The 19,901-nt window shown below is 42.3% G+C and overlaps 1 protein-coding gene across 3 annotated transcripts in view; it reads right to left on the bottom strand.

The window, feature by feature from the left end:
- ypel1 (yippee-like 1) overlaps nt 1–18,820 on the bottom strand; it is a 54,698-nt gene extending 35,878 nt beyond the window's left edge. Inside the window, exon 1 of one of the 3 annotated variants that reach the window (XM_072245322.1) lies at nt 17,794–18,820. The gene's annotated coding sequence lies outside the window, so the exon portion shown is untranslated. The remainder of the gene's footprint in view (nt 1–17,793) is intronic. The other 2 variants (XM_072245334.1, XM_072245344.1) reach the window with 2 other exon arrangements.
- Nucleotides 18,821–19,901: the final 1,081 nt, after the last annotated feature.

Genomic DNA, 19,901 nt, shown 5'->3' with positions numbered 1-19,901 from the left:
GGGCGTACAGTGAGTACAGCAGGGGGCTGAGTACACAGCCTTGTGGGGCACCGGTGCTCAGAGTGATTGTAGAGGAGAGCTTGTCCCCTATTTTTACAGCCTGGGTCCTGTCTGTGAGGAAGTTGAAGATCCAGCTGCAGATCGGAGTGCTAAGGCCCAGGTTCTGGAGCTTAGGAATCAGTTTATTTGGAATGATCGTATTAAAGGCAAAGCTGTAGTCAATGAAAAGGAGCCTTACATATGCGTCTTTATTCTCCAGGTGTTCTAAGGAGGAATGTAGGGCCAGAGAGATGGCATCTGCCGTTGACCTGTTTCTCCGGTAGGCGAATTGCAAAGCGTCGAGGTTGACCGGTAGGCTGTGGTTGATGTGTGCCATAACCAATCTCTTGAAGCACTTCATAGCAATTGATGCCAGAGCCACAGGTCGATAGTCATTCAGGCTTGCCACCTTGCTCTTCTTCGGCACTGGGGTTATCATTGCCTTCTTAAAACACGAGGGGATCTTAGACTGAAGCAAGGAGCAGTTGAAGATGTCAGCAAACACTCCAGCTAGCTCGCTTGCACAGGCCCGTTGAACCCGTCCTGCGACGCCATCTGGGACCGTCACCTTCCTTGGATTTATCCTTAGGAAGGCCCTTCTAACGACCTCCTCGGTGTTGATGAATCTCGATGTCACCAGGTTCAGTTCATCCAGAGGGAACGGGACGCTCCTCTTCTGTTCAAATCTTGCGTAGAATTCTCAGGAAGAGAAGCGTCACAGTTATTGATATTCCCAGCCTTTTCTTTGCGCCCAGTGATCTCATTTAGACCCTGCCAAAGTCTACTGAACTAGCTATTGAACTGTCACTAAAGTTAACTGTTTCACTAATGCTCTTCAATGAAAGGACTTGCTTTGGTCTGATCTGAAATCCCACCCTAAATGTTGGACATACAAACGCGACATGACTAGCTTACACTCAATATTGAAACATCATGCCTTTGTATTTGCCTTCCCAGTTTACCAGCTTACAATATCCAGATGCTTATTTCTCCCATTATACCAAAATCAAATAACCTCCTGAAACTCATTGAAAAACCAAGAGCCACTGAAGGAAAATGAAAAAAAAAACAAAAAGGAATCTTCTCAGATTCTCAGGTGATCAATTTTTCTGCCCTCCAAAGAAGCCCAAGTTAGAAAGCAATCATTCAACATGTAACGTGACAAGATTCTGCATGTGAACATTTGATTCAGTGAACAACCTGCCCATTTCACTTCATATATCAAATAAATTAGAATCCATCATATGTCTCCCCTGGTACGGTGACAGCAACTGGAGAACTTGAATAATCTCAGTTTGATTACATATATTTCATGAATGTAGCTATTCAAATTACAGTAATCACAGTTACTTGAATACCTTCGCAACATTATCTATTTTTTACCTCGGGCACTTGAATTTAGTAGGTTGCCAGGTAATTCAAGATGACACCAAGTTGTAACCTCTGTTCAGGTATTAGTTGTTCTTAAGAGTTTTATTGGGCTTGTAGACCCGGCTGGTAGCGTAGTGGCATCAGTGCCAGACTTCTGGACGAAAGGTCCCGAGTTCAAATCCAGCCTGCTCCCCTGCACGCTTTCCATCCGTGCCGGTGATCTCTTTGGAAACTCAGCCGGCAGAAGGCAATGGCAAACCATTGCTGTAACTTGCCTCGTACGCAGTTCCCTACTATGTCAGAGAGGCGTGGAGGGAAATCGTCCGCTAACCGGAGAAACTCTGGATGTGACGTACCTTTCCTATTGGGCTTGTGGAGATGGTTTTGGGAACAAAGAGGGGAGTTAGTTGTCAGGTTAGTGTTTAGGGACAGGGATGTGGGGGTGTTAGAGGACAGGCTGGAGCCAAAGAGTGGGAATAAAGGGAGGCTTTTCTGGTTGGCGGCCAGTAACTAGTGGGACCGATTCTTTTTACGTTATATATTAATGATTTGGATGATGTAATTGATGGCTTTGATGCAGAGTTTGCAGACAACACAAAAACAGGTGGAGGAGCAGGTAGTTGAGAAAGTAGAGAGATTACAGAAGGACTGAGACAGATTAGGAGAATGAGCAAAGTGGCAGATGGAATACAGTATCAGGAAATGTATGATCATGCACTTTGGTAGAAAACATGAAAAGGTTGACTACTTTCTAAATGGAGAGAAAGCATAAAAAACTGAGATGCAAAAGGGACTTGAGAGTTCTTGTGCAGGATTCCCTAAAAGTTAATTTGCAGGTTGAGTCTGTGGTGAGGAAAGCAAATTCGATGTGAGCATTCATTTCAGAAGGCTAGAATATAAAAGCAAGAATGCAATGCTGAGACTTTATAAAGCAAAGGTAAGACCCCACTTGGAGCATTGCGAGCAGTTTTGGGCCCCTTAAGTTAGAAAGGATATGTTGAAACTGGACAGCGTTCAAAGAAGATTCATAAAAATGATTCCAGGTTTGAACAACAACATATGAAGAGCATTTGATATTTCTGGGCCTGTATTCACCAGAATTCTAAAGAATGAGGGGTGACCTCATTGAAATCTACTGAATGGTGAAAGGCCTAGATAGAGTGGTTGTAGAGAGGATGTTTCCTTGGGTGGGAGAGTCTTAAGCCAGAGGATGCAGCCTCAGAATAGAGGGGCATCCTTTTAGAATAGAGATAAAGAGAAATTTCTTTAGCCAGAGAGTGGGGAACCTGTGGAATTCATTGCTACAGGCAGCTGTGGAGGCCAAGTCTATACGTATATTTAAGGCAGAGGTTGATAGATTCTGGATTGGTCTGGGCATGAAGGGATACAGGAAGAAGGCAGGAAATTGACTGAGAGGAAAAATGGATCAAGCATGATGAAATGGCAGAATGGACTCAAATGGCCAAATGGCCCAATTCTGCTCCTTTGTCTTAAGTCTCCACTCCACTCCACCCCACCCCACCCCCCACCATGGACAGCAATTTGATGGTGGGTTCCAGAGTCCAAGTTCTGTGTGACAGGAGGAAGAGGTCCAATGTTCCTCTGGTTTGTGAATCGGCGAGTCCTGAGATTGCGACCTGGTGTTTGGTGATCAGTGGTGCTGCGGTAATTGAAGGCCCAGTGTCTGAGTCCAAATCTGCTGGAGGCTAGAGACTGGGGAAGATGGCCTGTCTTCGGCTTACAGGAAGGAGGAGTGCAAGGAAGGAATGGGGCTTGTTTGGTTGTTGTGGTTTTGTAGCATGTTGTGATCTGTGTTGTTTTTCCAAGCAGTGTGGGCATGTAAACTGGTGCCTGAATGTGTGACAACACTTGCTGGCTGTCCCCAGCACACCATCGGCTGTGTTGTTCTAAACACAAAAGACCCATTTCACTGTATGCTTCAATGTAAACGTGATAAATAAATAGGAATCTTGAACAGATTAACCTAGTATCAAGCTGAACCAGACCCTGTAGTTCACATGTAATTTTAAACAGGGAAGTTCTCTACTCTACACATTAACTCAGCTTCTCTTTCTCTACAAATTCTTTCTCTACAAATTCTGTTTAATCTGTTGAGTACTATAGCAAGTTTTTGTTTTTAATTCATTTTTCCAGCACACGCAGTTATGTTCTTCTCAAAGTCAAGAAATATTTATGATACATGCAAATATCTTGAGTAAAAGAAACCTATCCATATTGAGGGTAACCCAAAAGAATCTTCCACATTTGTCTTCCAGTGATAAAGGCACTTAAAGTTAGCTCCCAAATGCAAAGCCAGTTACTGCAAACCATGACCAATCAATCCTTTAGCCAGTTTCTTTCATACAACAACCCAACAGGTTGGAGTAAAAAAAACACAACATGTTTTAAAGTCAATCATCATAACTTAATGGCCCTGGCATCTTTTACTGGCCTACTACTGAAACAAAAACACAATATCTGGAAAGATCCTAGGGAAGCTAACAATATAGAAAAAAAAAGTTTCCTCACCATTCCTCCTCACCCCCCATGCTAATAAGTTTACAACACAACTGGATAAAGGTAGACAAGTAGTAAAGAAAGCAAGGGGTTCAAAGGAATGTCCACATTCAATGATCTACAATCAGACAAGTTACATACATGAATACAGGTGTCCCCTGCTTTTCGAACGTTCGCTTTACAAAACTTTGCTGTTTGACCTACATTAGTTACCTGTTTTCGCTAACAGAAGGTGTTTTCACTGTTACGAAGAAAAGCAGCGAGCGAAAAAAAAAAATCAGCACGCGTCCCGAGGAGCCACGAATGGCATTCTAGCCAGCATTGCTTTAAAACATGCCTCTGAGCAGCCGTTTGCAAGATGAGTTCTAAGGTATTGGAAAAGCCTAAAAGAGCTCGTAAGGTGTTATACTTAGTGTAAAACTACAGATAATTAAGCATTTCGATCATGGTGAAAGAAGTAAGGACAAAGTGAGTTTGGCTTGTGGAAGTTGACGAAGATGATGTTGAAGAGGTTTTGGCATCCCATGACCAAGAACTGATAGATGAAGAGCTGATGCAATTGGAAGAGGAAAGAGAACAATCGAAACTGAATGAGTAATGATAAAGTACGACTTTAATTTTGAAAGGCTACGTCAGCTTGGGCATATTTGCAAGATGGTTTGAGTCCTTACAAAGAACTGTATGATGGAAAAATGCGCGAGGCTAAGCAGTCAAGCAAGCTTTCCACATCAGCCACAGCAGACAACAAAGCTCGACTTTCGACATCGAGACAGGCAGAGATAGGGAGAAGATGAGCTGCCTGCCCTGATCGACGATGAGATGACACCCCAGTGTCCCACCACCCCAACCCCCCGGCGGCGGACAGATACTGATTCGCGGAGAATGCAGCGGTAGCCGGGAGGTACACAGCACATCTTTAAGAAAAAAGCCGAAATAAACATGCTAATTAATTAGGTGCCGCCCAGCACGTAATTAATTAGCATGTTTATTTCGGCTTTTTTCTTAAAGATGTACTGTCTGCCTCCCAGCTACCGCTGCATGCTTCGCGGATCGGTATCGGTTCGCTGCCCAGAGGGTGGGGGCCACTGCACAACCCCAACCTGTGACGACTCAGTCTAACACACCATCATCAGTGTGCTCGGCAAGCTGTCTTCCTGATTCCCGTGATACTACACTGTACATACATTATTTCTACTTTATATAGGCTGTGTATTTTTACGTGTTATTTGGTATGATTTGGTAGCTTCAGAGCTTAAAGGTTACTGGAGAGCACTTGCGCTGTGTTTTTGCCGAGAGCGCTTGCGTGAGATTTTCGCTAAGGAGAACAGTTCAAGCAATGATTATGGAAGAGTATTTCTACTTTATATAGGCTGTGTATTTATCATATCATTCCTGCTTTTACTATATGTTACTGTTATTTTAGGTTTTCTGTGTTATTTGGCATGATTTGGTAGGTTATTTTTGGGTCTGCAAACGCTCACAAAATTTTCCCATATAAATAAATGGTAATTGCTTCTTCACTTTACGACATTCCGGCTTACGAACTGCTTCATAGGAACGCTCTACCTTCCGATGGCAGGCGAAACCTGTATACAGACAACTCAAGCTTCATACTGTCCCCAATTAATTAGAATGGATTCCAGTTAACTGGGACACATTAGGACCAGTACATTTTGGCGCAATTAAACGGGTGCCTTAATTAACCAAAATCTCACGGAAATAGTTAAAAAGGCACAAGACAAACTTAGCAACGAATTATGTATTTAAATTAAATACACAACAAATTAGAATACTACCAATAGTAATACATAGCTATTAAAATGTGTATTAGTTCCTAATAATTATCAATGAGGAATTTATCCAGTGTATGCAATAAACAAAATCAGCACAGATATTTAGTGCAGATAATGAACTATCTTCATACAATTGCATCCTCCAAATCCTCATTTTCATTGTAATGTTCAAGATGTTTGCCAATATCTTCAGATTATCCATAGTTCCTACTAGAAGTAATAAAGTAGTTTCATTTTCACTCCGAGCTGTTTCTGGCATCTCCAAGCCTGAATACTTGGAAACGGCAATGAGCAAAACAGTTCGGAACAGGCTTACTGCTTATCTCTCATCAACTACCAGTAACAAAAAACTTTAAAAAAAAACAAACACAACTCACACTATTCAAAAACTGTTCCCTCTAAGCATGGCGTAGCGTGTAAAGGCAACACCATTGCACACGACTCATGCTCATTACAAACTGTTCAGCAATAGTCTCCTGTCCCTATCAAGTGACATAGTATCCCAAAAACAAAAGGGAATCCCAGCAATTTTCTTGATTATACTTTCTTTAAAAAGAGTCATCCCAATTAAGCAGCTAGCATGATTAACTGATGGCCCAATTAACCAGAATCCACTGTATCTCCAACATTTGCTAAATTGGCACCCTGGATACAAAATAGCAAATCTAAGGGACTGAAATTTGCAATGGAGGAAAAACAAAACATTTTTTAAGAAACAGCTCCAGTATTGGACTGTTTCAACACCTAGTGAGAAGAACAAACAGAAGCTCCCAAGGTCCACAAAAATAGGCAAAACTCACAGTATACAGCTGTCGCAAAATACAGTACAACTGGCAATCTTAAGAAATGCAAAACAGAACAATGAAATAAGTATTGTACTCCATACCAGACCCATGTTACATGATACTGAATGCTTGTTACCATCACCAAGCAACTAAAAGATTGCTAAATTGGCACCCTGGATACAAAATAGCAAATCTAAGGGACTGAAATTTGCAATGGAGGAAAAACAATGTTTCTCTGTGATAGGATTGGCAAGTGGCTTAGTCTTCATCAGAATTTATCTTGCAGTTACAGGGATCGCTAAAATATTTGCATTTAGTTGTTCCATTCAAAGGCCAATAAAAAGTTTATCATTGAAATTTGAGATACAATAAATGCACACAAGTCAGAATAAGACATATTCAAATTCCAAACTGAATTCAACAACATGAATCTTTCAAATATAAAGATCAATTCTAGATCTGGGTCATTCTTCCCTTTGGCAAATTATCAAAAGCCACGTCAAATTTCATTTTTAAATGAAATTAAAGTCTGTTATACCTTTACAGTTGGATTTCAGGTTGTTTGCACCTTTCTGTTCTTGAGAAATACTCCCATTAATTAACATGCCAGAGTTGGCATGTACTGGTTAAGCAATAACACCAATAGACCATCGAATGTCAACTGGGATGGGCGGGGGAGGGGGGGTGCTGTCCCACCACTATCCTGATTTCTGAAGCCAGATAGCTAGATTTAGTGTTTAGAATCTGAGAATTACATGTGATGTACAAACAGAAGTTGGCCATTCAATCCTCTCATCTTTCATCCATACAAATAGATCGTGGTTGACTTTTACCCCAAAAATCAATTTGTTTCATATCTCATTATCTTTCTCCCTTGACAATTACCAAAACAACAACCTTTTAGAAACATAGAAACATAGAAAATAGGTGCAGGAGTAGGCCATTCAGCCCTTCGAGCCTGCACCGCCATTCATTATGATCATGGCTGATCACCCAACTCAGAACCCCACCCCAGCCTTCCCTCCATACCCCCTGACCCCTGTAGCCACAAGGGCCATATCTAACTCCCTCTTAAATATAGCCAATGAACTGGCCTCAACTGTTTCCTGTGGCAGAGAATTCCACAGATTCACCACTCTCTGTGTGAAGAAGTTTTTCCTAATCTCGGTCCTAAAAGGCTTCCCCTCTATCCTCAAACTGTGGCCCCTCGTTCAGGACTTCCCCAACATCGGGAATAATCTTCCTGCATCTAGCCTGTCCAATCCCTTTAGGATCTTATACGTTTCAATCAGATCCCCCCTCAATCTTCTAAATTCCAACGAGTACAAGCCCAGTTCATCCAGTCTTTCTTCATATGAAAGTCCTGCCATCCCAGGAATCAATCGGGTGAACCTTCTTTGTACTCCCTCTATAGCAAGGATGTCTTTCCTCAGATTAGGGGACCAAAACTGCACACAATACTCCAGGTGTGGTCTCACCAAGGCCTTGTACAACTGCAGTAGTACCTCCTTGCTCCTGTACTCGAATCCTCTCGCTATAAATGCCAGCATACCATTCGCCTTTTTCACCGCCTGCTGTACCTGCATGCCCACTTTCAATGACTGGTGTATAATGACACCCAGGTCTCGTTGCACCTCCCCTTTTCCTAATCGGCCACCATTCAGATAATAATCTGTTTTCCTATTTTTGCCACCAAAGTGGATAACTTCACATTTATCCACATTAAATTGCATCTGCCATGAATTTGCCCACTCACCCAACCTATCCAAGTCACCCTGCATCCTCTTAGCATCCTCCTCACAGCTAACACTGCCGCCCAGCTTCGTGTCATCCGCAAACTTGGAGATGCTGCATTTAATTCCCTCATCCAAGTCATTAATATATATTGTAAACAACTGGGGTCCCAGCACTGAGCCTTGCGGTACCCCACTAGTCACTGCCTGCCATTCTGAAAAGGTCCCGTTTATTCCCACTCTTTGTTTCCTGTCTGCTAACCAATTCTCCACTCACACCAATACCTTACCCCCAATACCGTGTGCTTTAAGTTTACACACTAATCTCCTGTGTGGGACCTTGTCAAAAGCCTTTTGAAAATCCAAATATACCACATCCACTGGTTCTCCCCTATCCACTCTACTAGTTACATCCTCAAAAAATTCTATGAGATTCGTCAGACATGATTTTCCTTTCACAAATCCATGCTGACCTTGTCCGATCATTTCACCGCTTTCCAAATGTGCTGTTATCACATCCTTGATAACTGACTCCAGCAGTTTCCCCACCACCGACGTTAGGCTAACCGGTCTATAATTCCCCGGTTTCTCTCTCCCTCCTTTTTTAAAAAGTGGAGTTACATTAGCCACCCTCCAATCCTCAGGAACTAGTCCAGAATCTAACGAGTTTTGAAAAATTATCACTAATGCATCCACTATTTCTTGGGCTACTTCCTTAAGCACTCTGGGATGCAGACCATCTGGCCCTGGGGATTTATCTGCCTTCAATCCCTTCAATTTACCTAACACCACTTCCCTACTAACATGTATTTCGCTCAGTTCCTCCATCTCACTGGACCCTCTGTCCCTTACTATTTCTGGAAGATTATTTATGTCCTCCTTAGTGAAGACAGAACCAAAGTAATTATTCAATTGGTCTGCCATGTCCTTGCTCCCCATAATCAATTCACCCGCTTCTGTCTGCAGGGGACCTACATTTGTCTTTACCAGTCTTTTCCTTTTTACATATCTATAAAAGCTTTTACAGTCCGTTTTTATGTTCCCTGCCAGTTTTCTCTCATAATCTTTTTTCCCCCTTCCTAATTAAGCCCTTTGTCCTCCTCTGCTGAACTCTGAATTTCTCCCAGTCCTCAGGTGAGCCACTTTCTCTGGCTAATTTGTATGCTTCTTCCTTGGAATTGATACTATCCCTAATTTCTCTTGTCAGCCACGGGTGCACTACCTTCCTTGATTTATTCTTTTGCCGAACTGGGATGAACAATTGTTGTAGTTTATCCATGCAACCTTTAAATGCTTGCCATTGCATATCCACCGTCAATCCTTTAAGTGTCATTTGCCAGTCTATCTTAGCTAATTCACATCTCATACCTTCAAAGTTACCCCTCTTTAAGTTCAGAACCTTTGTTTCTGAATTAACTATGTCACTCTCCATCTTAATTAAGAATTCCACCATATTATGGTCACTTTTACCCAAGGGGCCTCTCACGACAAGATTGCTAATTAACCCTTCCTCATTGCTCAAAACCCAGTCCAGAATAGCCTGCTCTCTAGTTGGTTCCTCGACATGTTGGTTCAAAAAACCATCCCGCATACATTCCAAGAAATCCTCTTCCTCAGCACCTTTACCAATTTGGTTCACCCAATCTACATGTAGATTGAAGTCACCCATTATAACTGCTGTTCCTTTATTGCACACATTTCTAATTTCCTGTTTAATACCATCTCCGACCTCACTACTACTGTTAGGTGGCCTGTACACAACTCCCACCAGCGTCTTCTGCCCCTTAGTGTTATGCAGCTCTACCCATATCGATTCCACATCTTCCCGGCTTATGTCCTTCCTTTCTATTGCGTTAATATCTTCTTTAACCAGCAACGCCACCCCACCTCCCCTTCCTTCATGTCTATCCCTCCTGAATATTGAATATCCCTGAACGTTGAGCTCCCATCCCTGGTCACCCTGGAGCCATGTCTCTGTGATCCCAACTATATCATAATCATTAATAACAATCTGCACTTTCAATTCATCCACCTTATTACGAATGCTCCTTGCACTGACACACAGTCAGGGCAGTTTAGGGCAGTGAATTCCAGATTTTCACCAACCTGTATGAAAAAGTACTTCCCAATCAATTTCACTTCAAATGATTTGGCATCTGTCTTAAAGATTATACGATAAGTGTTCTGGATTTTCCTCAGACTGAATCACTACATTTTAAACACGTGGCCACTTAACTTCTAAACTTGAGGTAAAAACCTGCTAACTATGTAGTGCATGTCTTGTAGTTTAAACCATTAGGAACAATCGCAAATTTGGTCAGACTAATCTATGAGCATTTCAAGATCAACACATTCTTACTGAGTGTCCCAAAACTGAATGCAGTAACCTAAGTGAGGGATAGTGATACTATGTTCCTCCTATGTAACTAACATATCACTTTAAAAATACTTCATTGATGGCAAAGTTCCCATTTTAACCAGTGCATTTTGAGTAATGTGTAAACATCCATTTGCTCTACCACAACACACGGCTTCTCAAAATTAACTTACTTCTCTTTGGCTTTGTTATTTACAGGTTGAATGACTTCACGTAACAATCTCCTATATCTACACACCTACAGTGCATCCTAAAAATATTACTCATTTGAATGAACAGTGTGCAGATAAAGCCCTTTTGTTCCACTAATCAAATTTCATCAACTAGTATTCTTCAGATCCATTAGGAAGTCAGACTGAGAATAAAAGTCAAAAATGTATGTGATTAGGGTAAACTGGTGTGGGAGTCTTACCACTGATTTTTCAAGATTGTTACATGGGCAATACCTATTAATGCTGTCCTATACAACAGGATAAACCAGGTTAGTTAGACATGATTTGCTGTCACTAATCCATGCTCCTTGATCAGCTGAAACATATATCAAAATGTTCGAGTCCACTGATTAATTGTTAGCATTACCAGAATCTATCTTACAGTCACATAGTTTAACATTGTCAAAAGTGTTATTTTATTTCCATATATAAAACCATATAACAATTACAGCACGGAAACAAGCCATCTCGGCCCTTCTAGTCCATGCCGAACTCTTACTCTCACCTAGTCCCACCGACCTGCACTCAGCCCATAACCCTCCATTACCTTTCCTTTCCATACAGCTATCCAATTTTACTTTAAATGACAACATCAAACCTGCCTCAACCACTTCTGCTGGAAGCTCATTCCAGACAGCTACCACTCTCTGAGTAAAGAAGTTCCCCCTCATGTTACACCTAAACTTTTGCCTTTTAACTCTCAACTCATGTCCTCTTGTTTGAATCTCCCCCACTCTCAATGGAAAAAGCCTATCCATGTCAACTCTATCTATCCCCCTCAATTTTAAATACCTCTATCAAATCCCCCCTCAACCTTCTACGCTCCAAAGAATAAAGACCCAACTTGTTCAACCTTTCTCTGTAACTTAGGAGATGAAACCCAGGCAACATTCTAGTAAATCTTCTCTGTACTCTCTCAATTTTGTTGACATCTTTCCTATAATTCGGTGACCAGAACTGTACACAATAATCCAAATTTGGCCTCACCAATGCCTTGTACAATTTCAACATTACATCCCAACTCCTATACTCAATGCTCTGATTTATAAAGGCCAGCATACCAAAAGCTTTCACCACCACCCTAACCACATGAGATTCCTCCTTCAGGGAACTATACACTATTATTCCTAGATCCCTCTGTTCTACTGCATTCTTCAATTCCCTACCATTTACCATGTATGTCTTATTTTGATCAGTCCTACCAAAATGTAGCACCTCACATTTATCAACATTAAACTCCATCTACCATCTTTCAGCCCACTCTTCTAGCTGGCCCAAATCTCTCTGCAAGCTTTGAAAACCTACTTCATTATCCACAACTCCACCTATCTTAGTATCACCTGCATACTTACTAATCCAGTTTACCACCCCATCATCCAGATCATTAATATATATGACAAACAACATTGGACCCAGTACAGATCCCCGAGGCACACCACTAGTCACCGGCCTCCAATCTGACAAACGGTTATCCACCAATACTCTCTGGCGTCTCCCATCCAGCCACTGCTGAATCCATTTTACTACTTCAATATTAATACCCAATGACTGAACCTTCCTAACTAACCTTCCAAGTGGAACCTTGTCAAAGGCCTTACTGAATTCCATATAGACAACATCCACCGCTTTACCCTCGTCAACTTTCCTAGTAACTGCTTCAAAAAAAATTTTTTCCCCTCACTCTTTTTAACCTGTTTGCATTACTCAACAGGATTGGCCATCACGTTCTACTAACATCAAACTGGGTCCAAATACACTTGCGGAGCACCACTTTTACCAAGCCACGTTCAGAAAAATAATTTAAGACCAGGTTATCATCCTGCTATCGCACGATTATTATTGGTATCTTCAAGGATCTATCAGTGACCCTCTTGGGATGTATGGGGTGTCCAGGGAGGGGATGCATCTCTGGTGAAAGGGCTTGTGTCTATTCCAGGACAGCTTATTCACATTGATCCCCACCGGACATTCAACTTTCACCTGTGGCTCCAAGTAGCTGTTTCTACACAACAGCAGCCACACTCCAGCACATCACTGCGAGAGGCAACCTAAACCCTAGGAGAGTAGCCAGCAGCCTCATACCATGGTGAGATAGGGACATACCTGTCCTTGCATGCAGTCAGCTCCAATGGACTGGACAGATGAGATCTAAGTACGGCAATACTCTGGAGAGCAAAGAGCACAAAGCACAGAAGATGTCATGGTCATCCACACTGCAACCAAGGAAGACCCCAGTTTGTGACACTTGGACCTGGACTTCTGAGGTGAAGAGAGTGGAGCTGCCTCCTGCACAGGTTTCCTGTCATCATCGAACATGATGAACAACCACCATCATTGACCCCCCCTTTTTTTTTAAATGTATACTAAGAGCATAAGAAATAGGAGCAGCAGTAGGCCACCTGGCCCATCGAGCCTGCTTCATCATTTAATAAGATAATGGCTGATCTGACCATGGACTCATCTCCACCTACCTGTCTTTTTCCCCATAACCCTCAATTTCCTTACTATGCAAATACCTATCCAATCTGGTCTTAAGTACATTTACTTCAATAGCCCACACTGCTTCATTGGGCAGAAAATTCCACAGATTCACTATTCTTTGGGAAAAGCAGTTCCTCCTCATTTCTGTCCCAAATTTGCTCTCCCAAATCTTGAGGCTATGTCCCCTAGTTCTAGTCTCACCTACCAGTGGAAACAACTTTCCTGCCTTTATCTTATCTATCCCTTTCACAATTTTATATTTTTTCTATAAAATCTCCTCTCATTCTTCTGAATTCCAGTGAGTACAGTCCCAGGCGACTCAATCTCTCCTTGTAGTCCCTCATCTCTGAAATCAACCTGCACCTCCAGAGCATACTTCTAAAAAAGTATTGATTTTGGCAAGTATACTAATGGCACCCAGCTGTATAATAACTACTCCCTTCAACCTCTCCACCATATAAATGGGCATAGTGCTTCACTATACTTGAGTCCATCCTTTTCTCTCCCATCAAAAACTATGCCCTACTCACACTCCCTAGCAACTCTAGAGACTATGTTTGATATTTTTGTGCTACAACTGATTCCAGACAAGCTTCTGTACCAAGTCAACCCAATTCTATTTTAGTAACATCATGCACAATATGCTTGCCATTGTCTATGTTACCATTTGACTATTCCATTCTAGAAACTCAGAAAGATCAAAAATTATACTGTCCCTAATTTAACACACTAAAACTGAGTCGACAATGCCCCCAGGCTTTCAGCAAATTTTTCATCAGTGTTTTCAAAATTTTCCAAGGCTCAGCCATCTTCACAAGGTGTCCAATAGCAGTCGCCAAGAATTCATAGTAGTCATAGTCATACTTTATTGATCCCGGGGGAAATTGGTTTTCGTTACAGTTGCACCATAAATAAATAGTAATAAAATCATAAATAATTAAATAGTAATATGTAAATTATGCCAGGAAATAAGTCCAGGACTAGCCTATCGGCTCAGGGTGTCTGACCCTCCAAGGGAGGAGTTGTAAAGTTTGATGGCCGCAGGCAGGAATGACTTCCTATGACGCTCTGTGCTGCATCTCGGAGGAATGAGTCTCTGGCTGAATGTACTCCTGTGCCCAAACCAGTACATTATGTAGTGGATGGGAGACATTGTCCAAGATGGCATGCAACTTGGACAGCATCCTCTTTTCAGACAGCACCGTCAGAGAGTCCAGTTCCATCCCCACAACATCACTGGCCTTACGAATGAGTTTGTTGATTCTGTTGGTGTCTGCTACCCTCAGCCTGCTGCCCCAGCACACAACAGCAAACATAATCGCACTGGTCACCACAGACTCATAGAACATCCTCAGCATTGTCTGGCAGATGTTAAAGGACCTCAGTCTCCTCAGGAAATAGAGATGGCTCTGACCCTTCTTGTAGACAGCCTCAGTGTTCTTTGACCAGTCCAGTTTATTGTCAATTCATATCGCCAGGTATTTGTAATCCTCCACCATGTCCATACTGACCCTCTGGATGGAAACAGGGGTCACTGGCACCTTAGCTCTCCTCAGGTCTACCACCAGCTCCTTAGACTTTTTCACATTAAGCTGCAGATAATTCTGCTCACACCAGGTGACTCAGTTCTAAGTCTGAAATTCCCTATTCCACAAAATAGCCTTAAACAAAAATCTTTAAATTGCCTCTAACAATCTCACTTAGTCTTTTTTTTAAAAAAGGAAAGATACATAACATTTCTGTTGATCTTCCATGGGACGTGGTTTGTTACTTAAAATTCTTAGTTAATTTTAACCAACAATGATAATCATACACTTGCTTTATTCTTCAACCATCTCCCCACTGCTGTCTTAATTGTGTGATATTGTCAATTTTGAACCCAAATACCCACAAGTATTAAAACAAGAGATCTGGCAAAGTAACCAGCATAATAAAAAATATCCTCCTCTGCTCACATTATCCCAAGCAAAATTTTAAAAAAAGCTCAAAATATACACTTTAAAATCACAAGAGGTAGATTTAAAAAATCATTGTGACACCCACCGATTCTGCTGGGAATACAATCTGCTACTTAGTCTCTAACTAGAAAAAGATACTTGAATTATATGCAGTGAAAGATGAAGTTGTTCATCCTAAACACTTGTTCATACTGACTGTAGCACAAATTAGTTTTGGGTCATCTACTGCTTGGTAACGTAAATGTATAATTCATTGTCAAGTAAACAATGGTGCTGTGCAATGATTCAGGAACAGCTTAAAATAGATAATAAATTGGTAACCTGTTACAGCACTTTATAGATACTGTCAATTACAAGGTTTGAAGGTATTAGTTTGTGGAATATTAAGTTTTGCAATTTTCACTTTTTGATTATGGCAGAGTATGTAACAAAATAATTAAAAGGTAGATAATTTGTTATCCTAAAGTGAGGATCATTTATTGCCCATCTTTTAATTAAAATTAAAACTTAACATTCCTATCACAAGTTATCATGAAGCACCACAGTACCTCTTGAACCAAGGTTAAAAAATGTTATTCTTAACATTTGGCTAGGCTTTCCAATATTCTTAATTCAATTTTAGGAAGAATTCTCCTGAAGCAGCCTTTTTCAGACCCTCATCATGATTCTACTATCAATAAATACAAAATAGACTGTAAACAGAAGGATCTTCAATAAACTTAAAATTCTACAGACACTTCACAGTGAAATAGTCACTCAAGTAACTACAATTCAGATAGAGATTTCTTTGGTCTGCCTGAAACTTGGGTCTTCCAGTATAAGGAGCTGTCCACAAATCTCTGCACATTCCAAGGTCTACCACTAGTGCTGAGGGGCACAACAAAATTGGGTGCAGGTCTAACAAAAGGTTCTATGAAGGAAAGACCTTAATATAAGGCCCTCGTCATTGCACACTGCAGTCTGTAAAAACTACTTGGACGTTTTACACAAGGAATGTGTGAAAGAAAACTTGATATCATTCCATTTGTTATCAATATTTAACTTGTCATTTTAATGGTAGCATATGGATTATTATTTGCAAGTTTTATAAATAAAATATATGTAGGGAGGAATCGTTGCAGCATCTATATCCAGAATATAAACTGAGAGCCAGATGGCAGAGATGACAACTTCTGTCAAAACAATTAGTTTGGCTCCCTCGGCACATCCCCAATTAAGATTCAGCTGCCTGCTTTGAATAAATAACTTCCAAGTATTCCTCCAACCACAAAATGCTTGTATGCTACGATACGCAGACAGAAGATTGAAGCTGGCTAGTAATGACTCTTAGGCGGCTTCCTCCAAATCCGAATTGTCCAACCAGGAAGCCAATGACGTCACACAGCCGTATGATCGACAGCTAAAGAACGCAGAGACATTCGCTCTACAAAGAAACATCAAAGCATTTACCGAGTCCTGTGCGGAACCTGGACTAAAAAGTGTCGAAATGTTTTGTCGCTAAGTATCTTGAACACGCTTAACCAGCATTTAAATATATTCTCTACAGAGTTGAGCAAAAACCAATCCTAACACGACGACACGGAACTTCCCACGTCAATTAAAACAGTGGGACCAATAAGCGCAGAAACCACAAAATCAATCAGCACTACAGCTGTTGTCAAGCCTGGAACATCACTTCCGTATAAACAGCAAAAAAAAGGGGCAATGTGTGGGGGGGGGAGAGGGAGGGAGGTCTATGGAAATGGAGGAAGAAAAATAATATTGCTCATTTCAAAAATGCATACAACATAGCTTACAATTTACCAATTATCGCGCAAGTTCGCGACAGACAGCCTGCACTCTGAACACCCAGGATATAAACATCAAATTTAATTTACCTCCGGTTTATACTAGGCACCCTTATCTGACATGCTCGACATTCACCACCGATCTCAAGTTACACATATACTGTCTCGGCAACTAGAATTATATTTATTTTGTTGCGGTGCAATCATCAATATTCCACTGTACTTTTATTTGTACAAACAAAAAAGTGGAATTAAACAGTCAAAGGCAATTTTCCCCTACGCGATGTGTATAGTGCATGCATAAAATCCAGCCCGTTATGGTACTTCGCAGTGCTATTTCTCGAAAGGGAAGTACGACTAAGCTAATACATTCCATTGTAAGTACGGCAACTAACCCATAACATATACATGCCCTGAATAAACTAGTTACATAATGCCGCATTTCGTTGTGACAGAAAGTAACGCCAGGGAGGTTTACACATAGATTGCATTTTAAAAACAACCTAAATAGGCCAAAAGACGTCGCTGAATTGTACCCGGAAATCTACATATTGAAACCCATTTCTACAAAAACCCTTAAGCATATTTTCTCCTCCTCCGTTGCAGACAACAAAGTGAATGATTTTTTTAAGTTTAATCAACCTGACTTGTTTACAAACGCAAGGATTTTTTTTCTGACGTGTGCAAGAGTACGTGCAGCAACAACGCATCATATTGGTATCCCGCATCGCAGCACGTACCGTACAGTGGTTTCAAAACAGTGGTAACACAACTCTCCCAGGATGCACACTTCCACCGACACAAGTAATATCTGGGTTACGAGTATTTCCCAAATGACCAACGTTAACTTTAAGAGGCTAATTAAAATCTTTAGATTTATTGTTTAATGTAGTTGATGCCGTGAGTCCAGCTGCAGATTACTGTTGACAGGATTTACCAGTACGTTCCCACAGTTCCTAAACGGGGATGAACAATTGCCTTCCCCTCTAATCACATCTCCCGCTGCGGAGGGCAAGGACTGGACGCCAGTGCAGATCCCTCGTTCCTCTCCACTTGTCCCACTGCAGTCGTGTCCTTACCGTGGACTCGTTGTCCCGGCTGTGGCTGGATGGGACTCTGGGCAGCTTGGCTTCCCTCGCCCTCTCACTTCCCGGTGCAATGCCCCGACCGTTGTTCTCTGCTCGGGACCCCTCACTCGGCGTCCCCTGCCCCCTGGGCTCAGCCTGCCTCTTCCCAGCTTAGCCGTTTGTCTGGACGGCGAGGAAGAGCGGTTTGAGCCAGCTTCTCTTCCGTGATGTTGGCACTGTAGTCCCGGGCTCCCTACCGCACGGTTCGGGACAAAAATTTAAGTCAGGCGGCTGAATCCCTGCCCGCTCCCTACTCGCTCCAGCAGCTTCTCCTGCGCCCGCCCCAGGATCGGGATCGGTGTCCCGACTCAGCTTCTCCGACCGTCCCGACGGGTTCCGATTTTGTTGCTCGTCCCGGTTCACTGCTTGCTGAGTTCAGACTGAATGTGATGTGGTGTACTCCTCACCCCGGATCGGCTGGGGACCCGGACCTATTCCTCGCCTCCCGAAGCCCAGCTCAGCGCGGTTCCGTTTCTCAGCCCGTGGCCGACCAGGCCCGGCTCGGCTCGGCTCCCTCTCGGTGTCTGTTATTATTCTGCCTCGCGCACAGTTTTGCGTCCCCGCGCGGCCAATGGGAAACGAGCGACACGGACGGTTGTGTTGGAAGCGGGAGCGAGAACACGTGGGTAAGGGAGCGCGCCGCGCCACCTCGCGCGGCCGCTAGCCTCCAGCGGGTGATTGTTTTTATTCATAAAGACGGGCGTGTCGCGCGGCTCGCCCAGAGGGAGTGTGGAGGGGGGGCCAGAACAATCATACTTGGCGCACGCGCCCCTGCCGCCATTAAACCGTCCATTGGCGCGGACGCGCGCCCGACCGCGCACACTGCAATATCAGGATGCAAACAATAACAACAGCGCGCGCACACACACGTGGCACACGGAATGAGTGGGGGAGGGGCACGTGGTCTGCGGCGCCAAAGACGTCATTCCCCAAGCTGCAGCCTCAGCAAGGCTCTTGGATTCGGATGGCGCGGTAGGATAAGGCGGTTAGAAGTGAATTTAGCTGTAACCAATTTCTTTCATAAGCTCTTATGGATAGGTAATTGATTTGAAATTTTCGTTTATGCTTCTCCACGGATGTTGCCTGACTTACCGGGTATTTTTAGGCTTTCTTTGTTCTGTTGACATTTGCTGCCTTGACCTTCAATAGCATTTGCGTTGCCAGCTTCTGCTGTCATATCCCTATTGACCAGAAACCCAAAAGAACTCTAAATAAACAACTACGGTGGCTACTAGATTTAAGTGTGAGGCTTGTATCCTGCATGAGTGACTTCCACCAATCACAAGGTACAAATCAAGGGTACGGGGGCATAGCTTCCATTCCATTGAATAACAATACTGAAGAAGGTGAATACAGCTGCTTAATTAACACCTTTTCTATCAAAATAAACATTCATTTACTCTAGCTGTAAAGGATCAACTTTATTCTCCATATACATTTATATGTATTGGATTTGCTGTGTTGTGTTGGTCAGGGTGCAACATACAACAAATCACAACAACATTCAACAATTATAAAGAATTATATAAAAATAAAGTTGGAGGTTAAAGTATGGATATGGAATAAAATGTGCATAAATACAGTACCAGCATGAGTTTACATAGAGGTGGGGGGGGGGGAGGTGAGTTGTTTACATTAACTGCCTGAGGGAAGAAACTTAAGATACAGTGAAGTTTTATTAACCCCATAAGCACTTTCCAGAAGGGAGCTTTTGAAAAAAA

This window comes from Mobula birostris, chromosome 2 (assembly GCF_030028105.1).
Source record: "Mobula birostris isolate sMobBir1 chromosome 2, sMobBir1.hap1, whole genome shotgun sequence".
In the NCBI taxonomy this organism is placed as follows: domain Eukaryota; kingdom Metazoa; phylum Chordata; class Chondrichthyes; order Myliobatiformes; family Myliobatidae; genus Mobula; species Mobula birostris.
The sequence above is the reverse complement of the archived record's forward strand: the minus strand, read 5'-3'. Positions and strand labels throughout refer to the sequence as shown.